At 46.3% G+C, this 17,235-nt stretch overlaps 1 protein-coding gene across 3 annotated transcripts in view; it reads left to right on the top strand.

Annotated features, from left to right (window-relative positions):
- The first annotated feature begins 9,061 nt into the window (after positions 1 to 9,061).
- RASGEF1C (RasGEF domain family member 1C) overlaps positions 9,062 to 17,235 on the top strand; it is a 72,036-nt gene continuing 63,862 nt past the window's right edge. Inside the window, exons 1-2 of one of the 3 annotated variants that reach the window (XM_077186266.1) lie at positions 9,311 to 9,449; positions 11,344 to 11,485. The gene's annotated coding sequence lies outside the window, so the exon portion shown is untranslated. Of the gene's footprint in view, positions 9,450 to 11,343; positions 11,486 to 17,235 lie in introns of all 3 variants that reach the window. The other 2 variants (XM_077186267.1, XM_077186268.1) reach the window with 2 other exon arrangements.

The raw sequence follows: 17,235 nt of genomic DNA on the forward strand, positions 1-17,235 counted from the left end.
CTATTATTGCAAAGATGAGCTTGCTATAAACTCCCAGATGGACAGACAGAGCCTGATGTGCAAGAGAATGGGCCTGAGACAGTTTTCTATTATCTGGGAGATTTCTGTCTTAATAGAAGCTTTCAGAGCCAGCATGAGAGTTGAGCTCTGAAATTATGCCCCCACAGGAACATACTCTGTTCTGATGGAAAAAGCAAATAAATTGTTTTTTATGATACTGGACACACAGAGTATTATTCTGCTGGTTCTCAAGTCACACAGACTCCATCACAGACATCAAGCCTAAATGTCTTCTGTGGCAAAAATCAAAATCACTTTCTCTTCTCACTGAGAAAATGGGGCAATACCTGGTGAAGGTGGCTGCTGTGTTCATCTTGAGGAGCACTTCAAAGTTTTCTTCTCCTCTCTGCTGCTCAGCCCTTTCTACCCTTATGCACTCATTTTTCTTTTAATTTTTCTTTTGACAGTATCTACTTACTCAACCCGTAAGTGTGAAAATCAATGTTTACATAATTTGAACCAGTTAAAACTGATTAAAGCAAACCATCACCTCCCAGGCTGGGTTGAAGTGGAGAGTAGCCTTTGCCCCAATTCACACACATCCCTTCAGTCACACAGCAGGAGAAAATGGTGAAAATTTCAGAATCAAATCAGAACGTCAACTTAGAGGAAGTTCTGCCAGCACGCTGCTACTCTGTGCTGTGATTTCAGCCATCAGAACAGAACTCTCCACATTCAAACCTGTGGTTTACAAGATAGATTTTGTACTTCCAGTCTTGCCACTACTTTATTTACTTTACTTCTTTGCTTGCCACTTGTGGATGGTGTCTCCTTTGGGAATGTTGGCCATAGCTTCCATTACTGGCTGCACTATTTATCATAATTCCACATAACTTTATTTTCTGCCAATGGCAATCATATTAAGCAATGGATTATTTACCTCCTTTCAGCTTAAATATGATCTATATATTTCAGCCCAGCTTAATAGCTCTTGCATTTACAGTGCATTTTTTGAAGATTTTAATCAGATGTATGCTCCAATAATCCCTACAACAATATTTCTTTTTCTAGCAAAACCCAGGATTCAGTGAAAAGGCTGCTTTCATGTTTTACAGGTTTTTAAAGGAAAGAATCTCATGAGCAATTTTTGGTGTTATACTTTTTTTTATCTGCAATTAAGGGAATATAATTACTTTTCACCTTGTGTTCTGTTTGCTTTTTGCATTCCAATTCTGTGCTTGGGGTATGAATCATGTTTTATTTCATAGTTGGAAAGCAGGCATGGGTGTGCTGCTGATTCCAGGTCTGGGCTGTATTTTTGGTAGAAACACTCAGCTGCTACAAATCAACAGAGGAGCCACTGAAGCCAAGTTGGTTTAGATGAGCAAAGGATGTAACCTTTGATCTTCTGCAAGAAAAAGCCCTTGACCCTACTCCTTTGAAAAATCTAATTTCAAACAAAAAAGTACACGACTGTCAATCAAACAGATACTATTGTCTGGGTGAGGGTTTGCCCTTGCAGGCTTTTTTCCTCCTCCAAGGAATGCAGTCGACAGGATTCAGATAAAAACCTGATAGCTAAGAAAGACCCTTCAGCAAAATGTTTGTCCAGCAGTGTTAGAACTTGCCCCTGGATGATGAGTTGGATCCACCTTTGTCATTCCCTCACAACTCTCAGCAGTCAGGCAGCTGATTCCAGCACTCCTTGGAGCTCCCAGGGTTTCCAGGCTGGGTCTGCTCCTGCTGACAATCAGTTTGACCCTGCTGGAGCACGGTGGGCCTGGGCCATCTCTCCCAGGTCACCTTTCTGTGCTCTGTGCTGCTTTCCAAACCTCAGGCTGTGTCACTGATGCAATAACTCTGGAGGCTCAGCCCAGCTTTCCCTTGAACCTGCTCTGTAATTAACTCTGTTTCAGGTTCTTATCAGCAGATTAACGTACTGCAGAAACATTCTGCATTTCCATAGCTTCCAAGCCACAGAGGAACTTGGCCACAGCCTTGGCATTACTCAATATGTCAGCTGGAGTCTTAGAAGTTTTCCAGACCTTTTAATCTTTACTCCTCACATAATACTGTTCCCTTCAAATAGATGTCATTCCACCCACAGACACTTTGCCTCGTGGGGATCTAAAGCAAGCTGGATTGAGTAAAGACCCATTTCACACATGGAGGAAAACACAAGAAAGATAAGGCCTCTAAATATAAACCTCCATTTAGGAGGACAATAAAGCCCATGCTCAAATCCATTCCTGTTGTAATTATTGGTGTTATGAGAGCTACAGGAACTACAGCCCTATTTGTACTTGATGTTGTATGAATATCTAATGAGGAGGATGTGTTGTGTCCTGAAAGACTGCCTGGCAATGCAAGGATAAAGGCAACAGGGAGATCCCAGCAACAGACAGGAGCACAGGAAAGTTGACAAAACCTTTATCTACAGAGGGATTCACTGGCCAAAACAAATTACCTGTTGAACAGCACTGTGATCTCTGTGGCTGTTGTGGCATATCCTCAGCCCTAAGCATGTATTTAAGCCTAATTGAAGAAATTAAAGTTTGCTTCAGTGCTTTGCTGAATCAGGGCCATAATGCTGCCACCAGCCACTTTGACACTGGACAGAGAGGAGCTAAGGATTTTGTGATGTCAGAGACATTCCTCAGCAGCTCCCAAACTGGGGACATCGTGTTCAGCCAGGGAACTGAAGCCCCTTTCTGTGCTGTGATTTTCAGCTCTGATTAAACCATCTCAATATCCATTCCCGAGGCCACTGATGTAATAGATTCCTTCCAGAGAAAAAACTGGTCAAGCAATGCTGCCAGGAAACGGGAGCCCTCACACTTGGGGCCTGTATTTATTGTAAATATCCTGACTGAAGTCTTTTGTGTGATAGTTTGAGAAGCAGCTTGTTGTTGTCACCCTCTTCAACTGCACCATTGTCCAAGTCTGAAAAGAAATTGGGATCTTGTCTGTGGTGAAAAAAAAATCCATCTTAGAAAAGGAGATGAAATACAGTAAAGACAAAAATAGCCTGAAAATGAGTTTTCAGTGGGAAAGAAAGTTTCCTGGAGTTCTTGTCAAAATAATCTTCATCAACAAAGGGTTCTTAAATGCTATGGGATTTTCAGGGTTTTTTTCCTGTAACAGTAGATTCAGTACATGAATGCTCATTCCCAAAAGTGATGCCCTCCCTGACAGTTTGGTCACAACATGACCCCCAGTCCCTCACTGCAGACAAACTCAGCAGCTTGGCAGCTTTCTATGCAAGGGGTCAGCTCACCTTACCCGTACTCAGTTCCCAGAAGCAGCAAAATGGGAGTTTTGCAGCTGAGGAGGATGAAACCCTGGAGTGTTTGTGCTGGGTGCTCCCCCATGCCTGCAGCAAAGGCTTGAGAGCTCTTCTGCTGGAATCAACAAGCCCCTTGTCCCAGTGCTCCAAATGTGCAAGGCTCCTTTATGCATTAAAGCAGCTAAAATGTAGACAAAAGAAGCAGCCAGTTTTTTGGCATGCTAACAGTATTAAATGTCATTGTACTGTTAAAGATGAAAGGAACTGAGCTTGGACAGAGTTGTCCCTTGCTGAAAGCAGTCAGTGACTGCAGGCTGTGGCATCTGGGCAGGCCAGCACCCACCAGAGGGACACATCTGCTGCTGTGCCTGGCTGGCAGTCCTCAGCCACAGAATCAACATCCACAGCTGCTTTCCAGCCACTGCTGGAACTTGTGGGCTCTCCCACAGCCCTGACCACTCACCAGATCCTCATTAAGGTGTCAGAGCCTAAGATGAGGAATGCCAGGTGAAATGTGGGGCAAGGATAGGGTTTAGTCACCACCAGGTGCTGCAGACTTTGACCCTGGGGGCAGGTGGGACTCTGCCCCAGGGGTGGTAACTGCAGTGGTGGCTGTGACAGCCCCACTGCCCTGTGGCTGCTGATGGGCCTCACCTGGGAAAAATTATCACAGCACTAACAAAAGAGCACAGCTAATTACCAAAATTGAGAGGGGAATATTCTTAGTGAAACCACACAGCTCTCTGGGTGTGCCTTCAGTTCATGGTAAATCCCTCAGTGGAAGCATCATCAATCTGCCACCACAGGTACCTTTCTAATTAAAGTGGCAACATCCCACATATGTTTTTCAATGGCCAGTGCTCTTTCTCCACTTGCAGTGCTGGTTTTGATCTAGGAGCTCCTCGTGTGATTTGGTTAAAGGCTGCCTTGGAGTTTGCTCCTCTTCCCCCAGCCACCACAGCAGCAGAGACCAGGGATGCTGTGACAGGGACTTGCTGAAGCCAAACTGCTGAAAGAGTTTTGGGCAATTCTGTCTTACTGGAATTAATTCCCCTGTTGAGTCACTAAAATGTGGATGTTGAAGTTAGCACAGAGTGCAGCACTGAGCCATGGGAGTGAGAACCAAGAAGGTTTCTTCACTGGGGAGACCATGCTGGTGACTGTCAGAGGACACATTTTTCCTTTCACAAAAAAGCATGCAATGAATCAGCTGCTGATGAAGAAAATATACCTCTTTACCACCTCTTTTCTTTTTATCTGAAAGTCACATCTGCATGGCAAATGATGATGAGCGAGAACCCCACCCTTCCTTCAGAACCCTGCACTCCCATCTGCCAGCAGAGGAGATGTGGCTCAGCTGTCTGAGAGACAGCAGTGATGAAGATGTAGAACATCTGAAGACAAGAGACACCTCTCTGGATTTCTTCCATGGTGTTTTGTAGATTCTACCACCATCCTCCCTCACCTGTGGGAGAGGGTTATGATGTGCCAGGGAGCAATGCTGTCACGCAGCTGCCTGAAGCTGCACCTTTCTGTGCTAGGACCAAAAAGTCCTTTTGTAGGAAGGCAGAAATAAGGAGACATTGGGAGACCAATTCAAAAGTATTCTGGGATTTTTGTGGTTTTGTGATGTTTCTTCACTCTCCCAGGTGTCTCACTAAAAATGAATTAAAATGAGACAATTAGCTGCTACAGAGATTTTACAATGCTGCTGCATCAAAGTACTTTGGAGTAGTCACTAAATAAGAGCCAAGTAATTGGTATCTATCTCTACTGCCTGTCATAAAAACAATGGACATGGTGAGGGTCCTGGAGAGATGTGGTCTTTATTGAAGAAAGAAAATGAATGCTTAAAATGCTAGTTATGAACAACACATATAAATTAATATGATTAGCAATAACTTGACTGGCTTTTTCTTTCATTTCTCTTGTTTTTGAGTCTTGTTCTGGTTGGCTGTAGAATGGGTTTCTTGGTGAACAAATAAAGAAAGGCAGAAATAATATTACTTTCACAAACCTGTGGTCAAAATGCCCTTGTTCTTCTTAAAAATGGAAGCAGGTCAGCTGAAACCCACTGCCTGACAGTGCCTGCAGGACAGCTGCAGCTTCTTCTGTCTGTCCTCTCTAACCTTGCTGCTTCTCTGGTTAGCTCCTGAGCAGAATTCAGGTCTTGACTACCATCAGGACCAAAACTGGGGCCAAGATTTCCCATGTCAAATGCACTGTGAGTGCAGCAGCAGTCCCTGTGTGTGTGGGGCAGGTCCCCCTCTGGCACAGGCGTGTTTGATCCCTGCAGGCAGAGCCACCAGCCTGCACTGAGGGATCCTGCCAGCCCTCTGCTCTGAGCCAGGATTTACTGCTTTTCCACATCCTCACAATGGTCTGGCTGCTTCTGCCTCCCCAGCTCTCTGCTCTGCAGGATTTCACCCCAACAAAAGGAGGAAAGAAACAGAAAAAGCAATAAGGCAGGGGAGTGGCAGGAGAGAATTTCTGATTAACTCGTTTTCACAAGCTCCATTTTTATTTGAGACTGTACCAATTCCAGTTTTCATAACAATGCATTTTTCCTTTGACAAGTGCTTATTTCATTTCATATAGTTGTCTAAATAGTTATCACACTGCTAATGTTTCCAGCCAGAAATTATTCCCCAGTGTGCCAGATCCAGACCTTCCAGTAATTTGTGTATGTAAATTTAGATTATTATTATTATTATGTTCACATGTAATACTACAGGTAACAAAATGAAAGAGCAGGTACAAATTATCTGCATAAAAATCTGCATAAAATATTCACATAGAGAAACCTAATTTTTCTTGTTTGTGGAAATGTCTGAACATGTGAGATCTATTAATCAATCTCACCAGCACCCATACAGCTCATATTTATTGTGTGAATCCTAACACCATCTTCCTGTAGTTCATAAAATATGATCACTGTGAGGAGCTGAGCAGAATTCAGAACTGTATGATTATTTGGTTACTACTCTGGGTGTAAAATGTCTTTTTTTTTCTCATTTGACAGCCAGCTCAGCTATAGTGATCTGGGATTTAGCAGCTGATGGCTGTTCAGCACTGCAGGATGCTTAATGCAATTAGCAAAGTTAATAAAATGCTGGACAGGTGCCTTGTACTGGGGGAAAAGGCATTGTTCTTATTTGGTCAGGATCAAACAGTTATGTTACCTTGTTCCTTTTAAGAAAGCATTTATTCTAAAAATGGGATGAAATAAAGAACAGAATCAATGACTGGCTTGTTACTGGTTGAATTTTACAGTAAGTTTCCCTGTTTTCTGCTTCCAGGAAAATACAAGCAGAATGCTTTCTGGAAACAACACCTCCCTACTTGCAGAGGGGCACAGAAACAAAAAGTACACTGAAAATGGCAAAGCCTGAAGAAAATTACCCTGGAATATCTGAGGGACAAGGTGGAGCCAGATCTGAACCATCTACCTTTAATAATGGGTGGAGGACAGGAAATATAAGAGAGGTCAGAGAGGAATAAGTCCACTGTTCCCTCTCTCTTTGACAGAGTTCATCCTTGGAAATCACACACTTATCAGCTTAACACCTGGAAAGACAGCAGAGAAACTCAGTCAGTGAGAGAGAGCTGGAAAGTGTCTGTGGAACTGGGGGCAGCAGAAAGCTCCTGCTGAGAGGTCAGCCATGAAGCATAAGAAAAGCAAGGATAAGGTAAGTGTGAGAGTTTGCTTCTACCTCCACTGGAGAGCTCCTCTGTTTAAGGTGAATGCTCTTCTGCATCTGCCCTTGAGGGAAAACTAAACTAGGTAGTTCCCTGTGAAGTAATTTCTGTGTTGGTTTTAAAGGAAGATTGGGAAGTCTAAGTGAGAGCCTGTAATTATGATGGGCTGGTTTTTAAAATTAAAAAAAAAAAAACATTTAAAGAGAAGAGCTTGAAAGAGAAATTGCAGAGTCAGTCTGTCAGGTTGCTTGTCCTCTGTTACAAGTCATGTTGTTCCAGGTTATATTGCCTTTGTGCTTCCCTCACTCTTCTATATTTATATCCTTCTAAGAAAAGATTCTACTATAACTGAAGGGAAAATGGAGGAAAAGATAGTCAGCTTCTTTGTCCCCATCTTGCCTCCTAAGCCATGCACTGCAGAGGCATCTGCTCTCAGGGAACACACACAGTGCCTCTGACACCTTCCCCATGCCTTCACCTCTGGGACCAGAACTGAATCAAGAACAAAAAGCAGACATTAAAAATAGTGTCTGGGAGACCAGCATCACTTATGTCTCTGTGATTGTGTTGAATTCTCTGTCTCCTGAGCAGCCATGGGCCTATTCCAGGGTGAGCAAAACCCCAAAGAGGCCCAGCTGAAGGCAAACCAAGGATGCTCCATGTCCTGCCCAGCTTGTGAAGCCCTCTGTCTGTTTTGGTCCCTCAGAAATCTGCAGAGCACAGGTGGGAAAACAAGGAGCATTTTACTGTTCCTGCTGAGGCAAAGGCAGAGCTCCTCATGCTGAGAGCAGAATTAATGCTGATGTAGCTCCAGACTCTGCATAGAGCCACATCTTGACCCTTTCCATAGGTCCAAAATGGTTCTCTGTTCACAGGTGTCACCTAAGTACCACTGGTAAATATGAAATGGGAGTGTGACTATTGTTGTAGGCTCCGGCTGAGAAATTTGTAATTGCTTGAAAGAACTGTAATCTCTTGCCTTCACTTAAATTGATAGGAGCTGTTGGTTAAGACCCTGGACTGGGCAGGATAGAATCTCTTTTGGGGATGGGGGAGCTGACTTCCAACCTGCACTTTGTGTTAACAAGCAGGACTGCCCATCCCCTCAGACACTGCCCAAGCTGATAGAAGTACAGATGTGTCAGCTCTCTGTGGCTCCCCTCTGCAGCCCTGGGCTAAAAGAATTCCCTAATCCTGTTTATCTGAAGTATTTACACACCTCGTAGTGTCCAGGTGTCAGCAGGAATGGCATGGCTGGGTTTCAGCTTTGAGTCATGGGGTGAAAGCAGTGTGGTCTGGGGCCTGTAGTGACTAGAAATCATTACCTTGTGCTGGCTGCTTGTCCTCTGCAAGATGAATTTGTGGGCTTGATCCATTTTCCTCACATAGATGCATAAAACGCCCACACATCTGACTTGTATTAGCGTGTCCTTATTGGCAATTTCCCTGAAGACAAACCAGGCTGGGGAGAACCGGGGTGTTTTAACCATCTGCAGCTCACCTGGCCCGCTGAGAGCACAGGTACAGCAGGAGAGCTGCACAGGGGGTGCTGGTCCTGCTCGGCCAGCCAGGGCATCCTCTGCAGCTGAGCTCCTGCTCAATAACAAGGTCCCTCCTTCCCCAGTGCGTGCAATAACCTTTCCATCCTACAACCACGGTGTTTCCTCCTCCCTGGCTACGGGCAGCCAGTTAAGCCCATGCTCTCTGAGGACACACACTTTAAGAAATAAGTAAATAAGCGTTGTCCCTCATCTTCACCTGCTGTGAGCCAGAATAATCGCAGTTGTCTGAAGGTGAGAGCGGGGCCCCGGCCATGCGGGGTCCCCAGGGCAGTGCCCGGGCGCGGTGTCGGGGGCGGCCCCGGCTCTGCGGTGCCGGCGGGGGGAGCGCACGGCAGCGGCACGGGGGGATTCGATCAGCGCGCCTGCCAAAGCCAATTATCGGCGAGAGGACGATATAATTATATTAGGGAACATCTGTACTTCATTAAAAGCCCTCGCGGGGCGGATTCGCGCCCCGCCACGTTACACACAGGCGCTTCCAGCCGCTCCTCGCCCCCGTTCCACGCACGGCTCCGGCAGCTGCGCCGCCCCGGAGCCGCGCCCGGCTCCAGCTCCGGCTGCAGCTCCGCGCCGCCCCCCGCCCCGGGCGGCTGCACCTGCCCCCGCGGCCGGGCCCCCCCGCTCTCGCCCCAGCCCATCCCATCCGAACCCATCTCATCCCATCCCATCCCGGCGGGCAGGCAGGCGGCGCTCTGCGGCCGGGCCGTGCGGGGCTCCGGGGCGGTGCGCTCCGCTCTTCCTCCTCCTCCTCATCCTCCTCCTCCGCGGCGGCGGCGGCGCCGGGCAGATGCGGTGGATCGCGGGGCGGCTGTGGCCCGCAGCGGGCTCCCGTCCCCCCGCCGCCCCCATGGACGGCAGCGGGGGCAGCAGCAGCAGCAGCAGCAGCAGCCGCGCGTAGCTCGGTGAGTGCCGGTCCCGTCCCCTCCGCCGCGCCCTGCCCGCACCGCGCTGCCGCAGCCGCGGCTGCCGCTCCTCGCTGCGCTGCTCCGGCTCCTCTCCACGAAAAATCAGCCCCTGCCCGGCTCCCCGCGCCTGCTGGCGGGGCTGGGCTGGGGGCACCGGCTCTGCCACCTGCTCCCCGGCTTCCCGGCCCCGGCTCCTCTCGGCGCTGCGGGAGCGCCGCCGGCTGCTGCTCCCTCCTGCCGGACGGGGCTTGGGGAGCGCTCCCCGCTCCTGCTCTCCTCTATCGGGAGTCCCGGGCTGGGCTTGCACTTGGGCTCCCGAACATGTGTTTCAGGGTAGGACTTCACCGGTATCAATTTTAGAGTTATTTTGTTTCACTGAATTTGATTTAAATTGACTCAGCGGCTGTGGGAAGCTGACAGGAGAATGTCAGTTTGAGGATTGTTTTCTTTGCCTTACATTTAAAGATCTCTTCCCCTGTATATTTCTTTTTGCAAAATGATTTTGTTGTGCTTTATTAACTCCTGGAGTTTAACAGTCCTCCAAGACAGATAGGCTTGTTAGAGCCTGAAATAATCAGCTCCAAGGCTCAGACAGTGCCCTTGGTCGTAACAGGTGCAGCGTGCATATTCTTATGAACAATGAAATGGTTTCAGCATTCAGGTTTATTTGTATGCTCTGCATTTCTGTGACTCTGGAAATATTGTCATGCTGTGTTATGTCAAAGCTGCGCTTACGGCGTGAGCGTGTCCGCAGTACCCAATTAGCAGGACAGGGGAGCAGCTGCACCAACCTCCTCAGCCCGTGCGCCTCTAATGCCCGCGGTGTTCCTGGGTGACATCGCATAGCCTCGGGCGTTCTGGTGGCTCTTTGGGGACCCACACTGGGCACTGCTCCCTCTGGCACAGCATTAAACACTGGGAGATGATGAGGAAAGAGAGAAGCGCAGAGGAGGAACCGTTTAGGCTTTGATTGTATTCTCTAGACTTGATGGTCTCTGCCCATGTGTTGAGTAGGGTGGTGATGGCACATAGGATGTTACTGACACCTGAAATCCTGACATTTGTATTCCACAGGAGAAATTACCTGGGCATGTATTTTCCAGATAAGAAAGATAGTTATTGTTTTAGTGGCTTCCTGGGCTCTCTATTTAAGGCAAACACCCAGAGTGGTACCACAGTTGGGAATTGGCTTCATAGGAGTCACTAAGGAGTTAGAGCTGTAGATCAGGAGGAAATTAGACTGGAATTTAATTATTGTTCTCAAGCCAGTGCAGCTAAAAAGGTGTATCCAGCAGTCCTTGCCCAGGTTCAGCTCTTGCTGTGGGACACCCGTGCTCTGTGCTGCAGCCAGGGGCACCTCGTGCCTGGGGCTGTGTCTGCCCTTCTGAGCACTGAAAGATGCCCCTTGCTGCTGCTCTGTTTCCCAGGACTCTTTTAATCTCCCTGTTTTGTTAGGGATGGGAGTAGGGTGGGCTGCCTTTGAGGGATGGGGAGGATGACTTGGTACAGGAGTGAGGATGGGGAGTGCATTTCTTTGTTACACTCTGGCTCTTTGTGCACTTCAGCGAAGAAGTGGCAGAGCAAAGGAAGAGTCAAGGCTCTAGCCAGGGGAAAGTGCCTGCTAATGAAGTCCTGGGTGATGTTAATGGAGGCTCTGAACAAAGCAAAGGCACCAGAGATGTCTGAGAGGTCCGAGCTTATTGTGAGAGATGCCCTACACTGCACAGGCTTGGAGCTTACCCCATCATAGGAGACAGTGCTTCCTCCTCCAGGAAACTGGTGAAAAAAAGTCATGGATGTGTAGTCTGGGGCTTTCAGCCCTCTCCAGAGGTGGGGTCTGCCAGGTCATGCTGATAACTGCAGCAGCAGTGACCTTTGTGTTGCTTTGTAGTGTCTGCAAACCTTGGGACAGCAAAGTGTCTTGCAAAGGAGGTGGAGAAGTATAACCAGGATTCCTTGTGATGTCTTAACTTCCCTTGGACTTCTTAGAGCCTCACCCAGCATTCTGATTCCATCCCTCACGGCAGGTGAAGGTAGGGATTTGTTCTGCCTCCTTTGAGTCAGGGCATTTTGTGTGGTTCTAATTCAGCCAAACAAGGAAGATAAACACCTTGTTAACCATTTGTAAGGTGTGACTAATACAGCTCCCTCTGGTTTATTAAGGTAAAAGTGCTGTCTACTGTTAGAATACAACATGCTTCTCAAAAAGCCTTTACTTAAAAAAGACAAGGTTCTTTTATACCATCAAGTCAATTTCATCTAATGATATTTGGTTGAAAATATTTACAGCATTTTTAAATCAAATTTGAGGGCGGAAATCTTGAAAGATCATTTTAAAATCCTTAGAAATAATTAGCAGCCTTATTTAACTTCTTGGACAATTTATGCTGGTGAGAGAGTGATTTGTCCATTTCACATGGCTGGCAAAAGGTGATGCTGCTGTGAGTAAGCTGGATGATGTTTATGGCTCTGCTACAGCAATGAAGCTCTGCATAGTGGCCCTTTGGTTGCCTGAGGCTTTTCTTGCTATACATGCTTGTTTAGCAGGGTTTGAAAATCATCTCTGGGAGCCAGCTCTGTGTTTATGCTGCTCGTCTGGCCAGGGCTGTGTCCAGGCTGCAGCTGCAAGTGCTCTGCTCTGCAGGAGTGCCTGGAGCTCACTGCAGCTCCCTGCTCTCACCCTGCCCAGCTCGCCTGCACCACAGGAGCTCTGTCCTCGCTCCACACACCTGATCCATGGGCAGGGTGGGTCAGGGTGGGGTTGGTGCAGGAGCAGAGACTCCTGGGCACTCTGGCCAGCTGATTTAGCAGACTGGTAGCCCCAAGCCATTAGCTAGCCCAGGAGTTTAGCAGGATGTAAATTGAGTTAGATGTCTCAGATAGTGAGGATGTGAGAGCAGCATGTGCTGAAAATGAACAAGGCTTTAAGGGGGTTCCATTCCTTTTGCTCAGTGTTGTTCCTTTCTGATACAGTTATAAGATGCTTTCTAGGTGCTGCTGAAGGCATATGGAACTTGTGAGGGCTGGGTGGCAGTGCCTGTCCTCTGAGGAAAGCCTCTTCTCTAACTGTAGACAGTTAATAGATTATTGCATTCTTTTGCAACTATAAATTCCTAGTCAGAAGTTCAAATCTGTGTGGTGAATTTCTTAATTAACTTCATTTATTCTGTTTTCTGATTTCCTTGCTCAAGGACTGCTCTGTGTGTAAGAATAGTAGGTCACATGCTCTGGGATGCTTCTTTTAAATATCACCATGCTGGTTATTTTTGAAAGGTTTTGTCTAAGCAAATTCACTCTGGACACTTTTCCCACCTGCAGGTTTCCTGAGGGATGCAAAGGCTTAGCAGGTGTATACTGAAGGCTTTTCCTTTGCTGGCCAAATGTTTGCTCATGTCCTAAATATAACTTCTGGGAATTTGTGTTTGTTTTGGAGCTGGGGAGCACTTTTCTCTTTTACTCTCTTTATAGATTCAGAGAATTTAAGCATATGATTAACATTAAACATGTGAATATTCTCCATGGACTCATTTTTTGGATCAAAGGCAGAGTGCTCAGTCTGTTGAGAGGATGGAGCCCACAACCACTAAATGCAGGGAGCTGATCTGCTGCTATGCTTGTCTGAAAGGAATATATGATATGAGTGCTTTGGATTTATGTCTGTCTGTGCCCCAAATCCCTCTGCTAACTGCTGTCTTGATGTTGCTTATCTACAAAGTGCTTACAAGCATTAACAAACCTTTGTGGTGCTGCTGAGACATCTTGTTATCCCCCTTTTCCAGAAGGGGATGCTGAGAGAGTTTGGTGATCTCCTGAGACCCCTGTGGATTCTGGACAAAGCTGGGCATGGAACAGGGGGCTGTGAATTCCCAGCCTGGAAGGGGCAGCAGCACTGGGGCTCTCTGGCAGTGCTGGGTCCAACATTGCCATCTCTCACACTGCCAGAATGCCTCCCAGATTTCCATCCTGACACAGAAGCTTCTCATGTCATCTGCTGGATCAGGCTGCAGTGCAAAACACAGCCTGTCTGCAGGAGTGAGCAGTAGCCTGTTAAGGGAAGGAATTTCAGAGGGAATTGTGTCCGTGCTGGCTCTCAGTCTTGCTGGGTGCTGCAGGCAGAGCTGATGCGTCAAGACTCCTCTAATCTGAGCTTAGAGGAAAGGGAATTTTTCCATCTTCTCAGTGATTCTTGATTTCTTGCTGATTTAAAAATACTCATAGTGCCTGTACCAGGCAGGGAGCCTGAGTCCATGTGTATAAATATAGACTCTCTAGGTGTGTGTGCCTGTGAGCTGGCAAATGAATCAGTTTCCAAATCTGAACTTGGCGTGGTGTCGCTTTTGGCTCCGAGCTGGTTGTTTTTCATCTTCCTGGCTTTATTGTGTTTCACTTGCTTAAATTAGAAGAATTTCTTGAAAGAGAATGGGCAAACTTCAAACATGGAAGGACATGCTTTGCACTGGTCTCATTGTGCTTGTGCAGAGGTGAGAGGCCAGTGCCTGCCTCCCTTGCCCCTGGTCCATGAGACCCTCCTGGGCCACTGCAGGATTCCAGGACACTGGGAAATTGTGTCCTGTTTGTGCTGGGTCCAGTAATAAGGCTTTGCTGTGACAAAAGCAAGGTTCTGTGTTTGTTGAATTTTTCCTTTAGGAAATGAGATTCATCAAAATCCAGTGTTCTGTAATATAAGGCTGATGACAAATCTGCACCAATTCTCAAGTTTTCCAAAAGACAGCCATCTGCTGTACCTGTACACACAAACATGTGAGGGACAGACAAGCCCTAATTGGAAATTTACTACCTTTATGTGCTGGGTAAATGAGCCATCCTGAGCTTTTCATGTATATAATGGCATCTTTTCTTCTTTCCTTTTATCCTCTGTAGGGAACCTGTGTTCTTCTGAACTAATGTTCCCTTCTATAAATGACCAATCAGCCTTCATCACTGCTTGTTAGATCAGAAACTTATTAGTTAATAGCAGTGCTGTTCTTCCTTTTAGTCCCTTCTACAGCTAAGCTCATGGCATTTACAGACAGACTTGTTAGTCATTAATATTCTTTGTATTCTTCATCTTTGGCTTCAGAAGAGAAGGCCTTTCATCTTTTGCCTTGCTTTGTTTTTTAGAAGAAGCCCAGTTTTGACTGGAGGAAAAAAGAAACCAAAAAAACATTTCTCTACTGCTTTCTTACAAGCTTCCAAGCAGTCTCCCCTGCTGACTTTGTACTTTTGCAGTAGACAAACATTGACTTTGTTTTCACAGAATATAGCAGATTTTTTTTTTCTAGTTTGCCTTTTTGGTTATGCCTCAGTAGCTTGACAGGACTGGATTAATTAGTCAATGATTACATCTTTTGCTGTAATTCTCATTCTTTATTCAATTTTTCCATCATGTTTATCATACCTGAAATCAAGTTGGTGTAGAGAGAACATAAGCATGTGTCTAAATTTAGCAAAATTGTGAAGGGTTTCCCTGGTTTGAAGACTAAAAGATAACTGAGATTGATCTGTGGATTCTTGTTCTTTTCTTTAAAAGAAACCCAAATGCTGATACTCAGGAATGTGTTTCAAGTCTGTGCACTGGGGGTGACACGAGCTTGGGCAAATTGTGTTTCTCAGTTGGGGAAGGCTTTGTTAACATCACTGAATTCTCACCACTTGCAAGTGGTCAAATCCTTTGCTAATCTGCAGTGCGAACTAAAATGAAAATACAGAGAACAGCATTTGTTGTCTGTGATCACATGAAATCTCACACCTCATTTCTGAAGAGCAGGATCAAAAGATAAAAAACTTGGTGCCTGAGCTATGTGTTTTGTTCTTGAGGTTTGTTAAATGCTTTTTTGAGTGTGCCAGTAGTTCATATCCATTCTGCTCAGGTTTCCTCACTCCCAGCTCTGATGCTGTGCACATCACAGTGTGATCATTAAGTGTGATTACTGCATTTTTTGACCTATTTAAAAGTGTCTGGCTGTGAAATTCCAAAGATTCTAATTTAAGCTATAAACCAGATTATTAATGTGCCGCCGCTTACACATTTCATGGCTCATTTCCTGATTACAGCAGTTTTGAACGTGGTGTAGGCTGTTCCAGTGCATGTGTATAAACATCCTACACCATGTTCAACCTGGTCACCTGGCTCGAGGATCATGTTCCACAGCTCAAAAACAAACAGAAGGGAAAGCCACAAGTGCAGGAAGTTGGGATGTTCCACATGGACGCTGTTGAAAGGCCTGATGCTTTCTGCAGGGCTGGAGTTCAGGACAGGGTGTAGGAATGGGATCATGCAGGGGTATGGAAGCTGGGCAATGAATGTCTTCAGACAGTCCCTGCTGTGCCCTGTGGGCTGGAGAAGGTCCCTGAAAGCATCAGGGATCCATGGCTGTCCCTGGAGTGCTGCCAGGAGACTTCAGCTGTGCTGAAACTGAACACAGACAAGATGCTGAGTCCAATCAGTGGATCTGCAGAGAGAAAAGATGACTGTGGAGATCTGCAGTGTTTTCCATCACTTCATTCAAATCTGTCAACTTGCTCATGGAACTGAAACTCTGCAGAGCCTCCTTACCCGGGTGCAGAAAGAGTTTGGAGTTATGGTTGTGTGGGTCACTTATGGTTCAGCCATTAGGATGAGCCTGCATGGAATAATTCACCAGGCTTTCAGGTTCAACTGCAAACAGTGGGTCCAATAGAGAAATTGAGGTAGGAAGATCAAGAGCAGGTGAAAGTGTTGTAGAAAATATCCTGTGAGGCACTTCCATGCAGCTACATTGAGTCTTCTCCTGCTGAGGGCATAAAGGAAAGCTTGTCTTGCTGTGTTTTGTAGGATTAATTACGTGCTGAAAACTGCACCTGGAGATTTCCCTCTGAGCTGGGAACATGTGTAAAGCTAGGTGTGTGAGTGACTGGGTTTGGTGCTTTGTTCCAGCAGGGCTGAACCTGGTGCTACGTGAGCTGCCAGATATGGATATCACCTCTGTGTGAGATTAGCAGTGATTTTATACAAGTTTGGGGTGCAGGATGAAAGCAAGGTCTGGAGCAGGTGCTGCTCTGTATCAGGGGTGGGATTTGTGCTTCTGCTCCTGGCATGTGCACACACTAAACAGCATTTCAGTGTGTATTGCTTCAGAACTTTATGAAGGCAGAGTTGCTGCCATTTGTTACTCAGTTGCTGGAACTGATTTGGATCCTTTGGATCCTCCTGTCTTTCTCCCAACTGGAAGGTTGGTAGCAGGGCTGGCTGAGCCCTGGTGGAAGGTATCATTGCATGGTGTGCACAGCTGGGAGAGCAGCAGCTTGTCGTTTGCAGTTGTCTTACTTCTTAATGTGGTGTAGTGAATTATAAATGTACACAAACACCTACGGAGTGTTTCATTCATGAGCTGCCAGACTGCAGTGTGCTTTTGGAAAGTGCTGCTTTGGGGGTTGTTTTTGTTTTGTGAGATAATTTCATTATCTGATACCAAACATTTCCTAAAAGTAAATGGATCACATGAGGACTCTGTGTCCATTAGTGATTCTGCTAATAAAAATTTTGGTGGTTTTTTTTTTCATTCCATAAAAGACCACCTGTACCACAGCCTTTTTATGCTTTATGGCAGCTATTAGCTGTTACCAGGTCATTTTAGGAAGGTCATTATTTGCTAATGGGTGTACTGTGGGGCTTAGAAGCATATGCCACAACATCCTGTAGGCCAACAGAAGAATTTGAAAGTATAGATTGTTAGGAATATGTGCAGGAGGGTTTTATAAATAAGGGATGGTTACAGGGAGTCCCTCTCGTGGCATTTCTCAC

This window comes from Agelaius phoeniceus, chromosome 15, assembly GCF_051311805.1.
Source record: "Agelaius phoeniceus isolate bAgePho1 chromosome 15, bAgePho1.hap1, whole genome shotgun sequence".
NCBI classification, from domain to species: Eukaryota; Metazoa; Chordata; class Aves; order Passeriformes; family Icteridae; genus Agelaius; species Agelaius phoeniceus.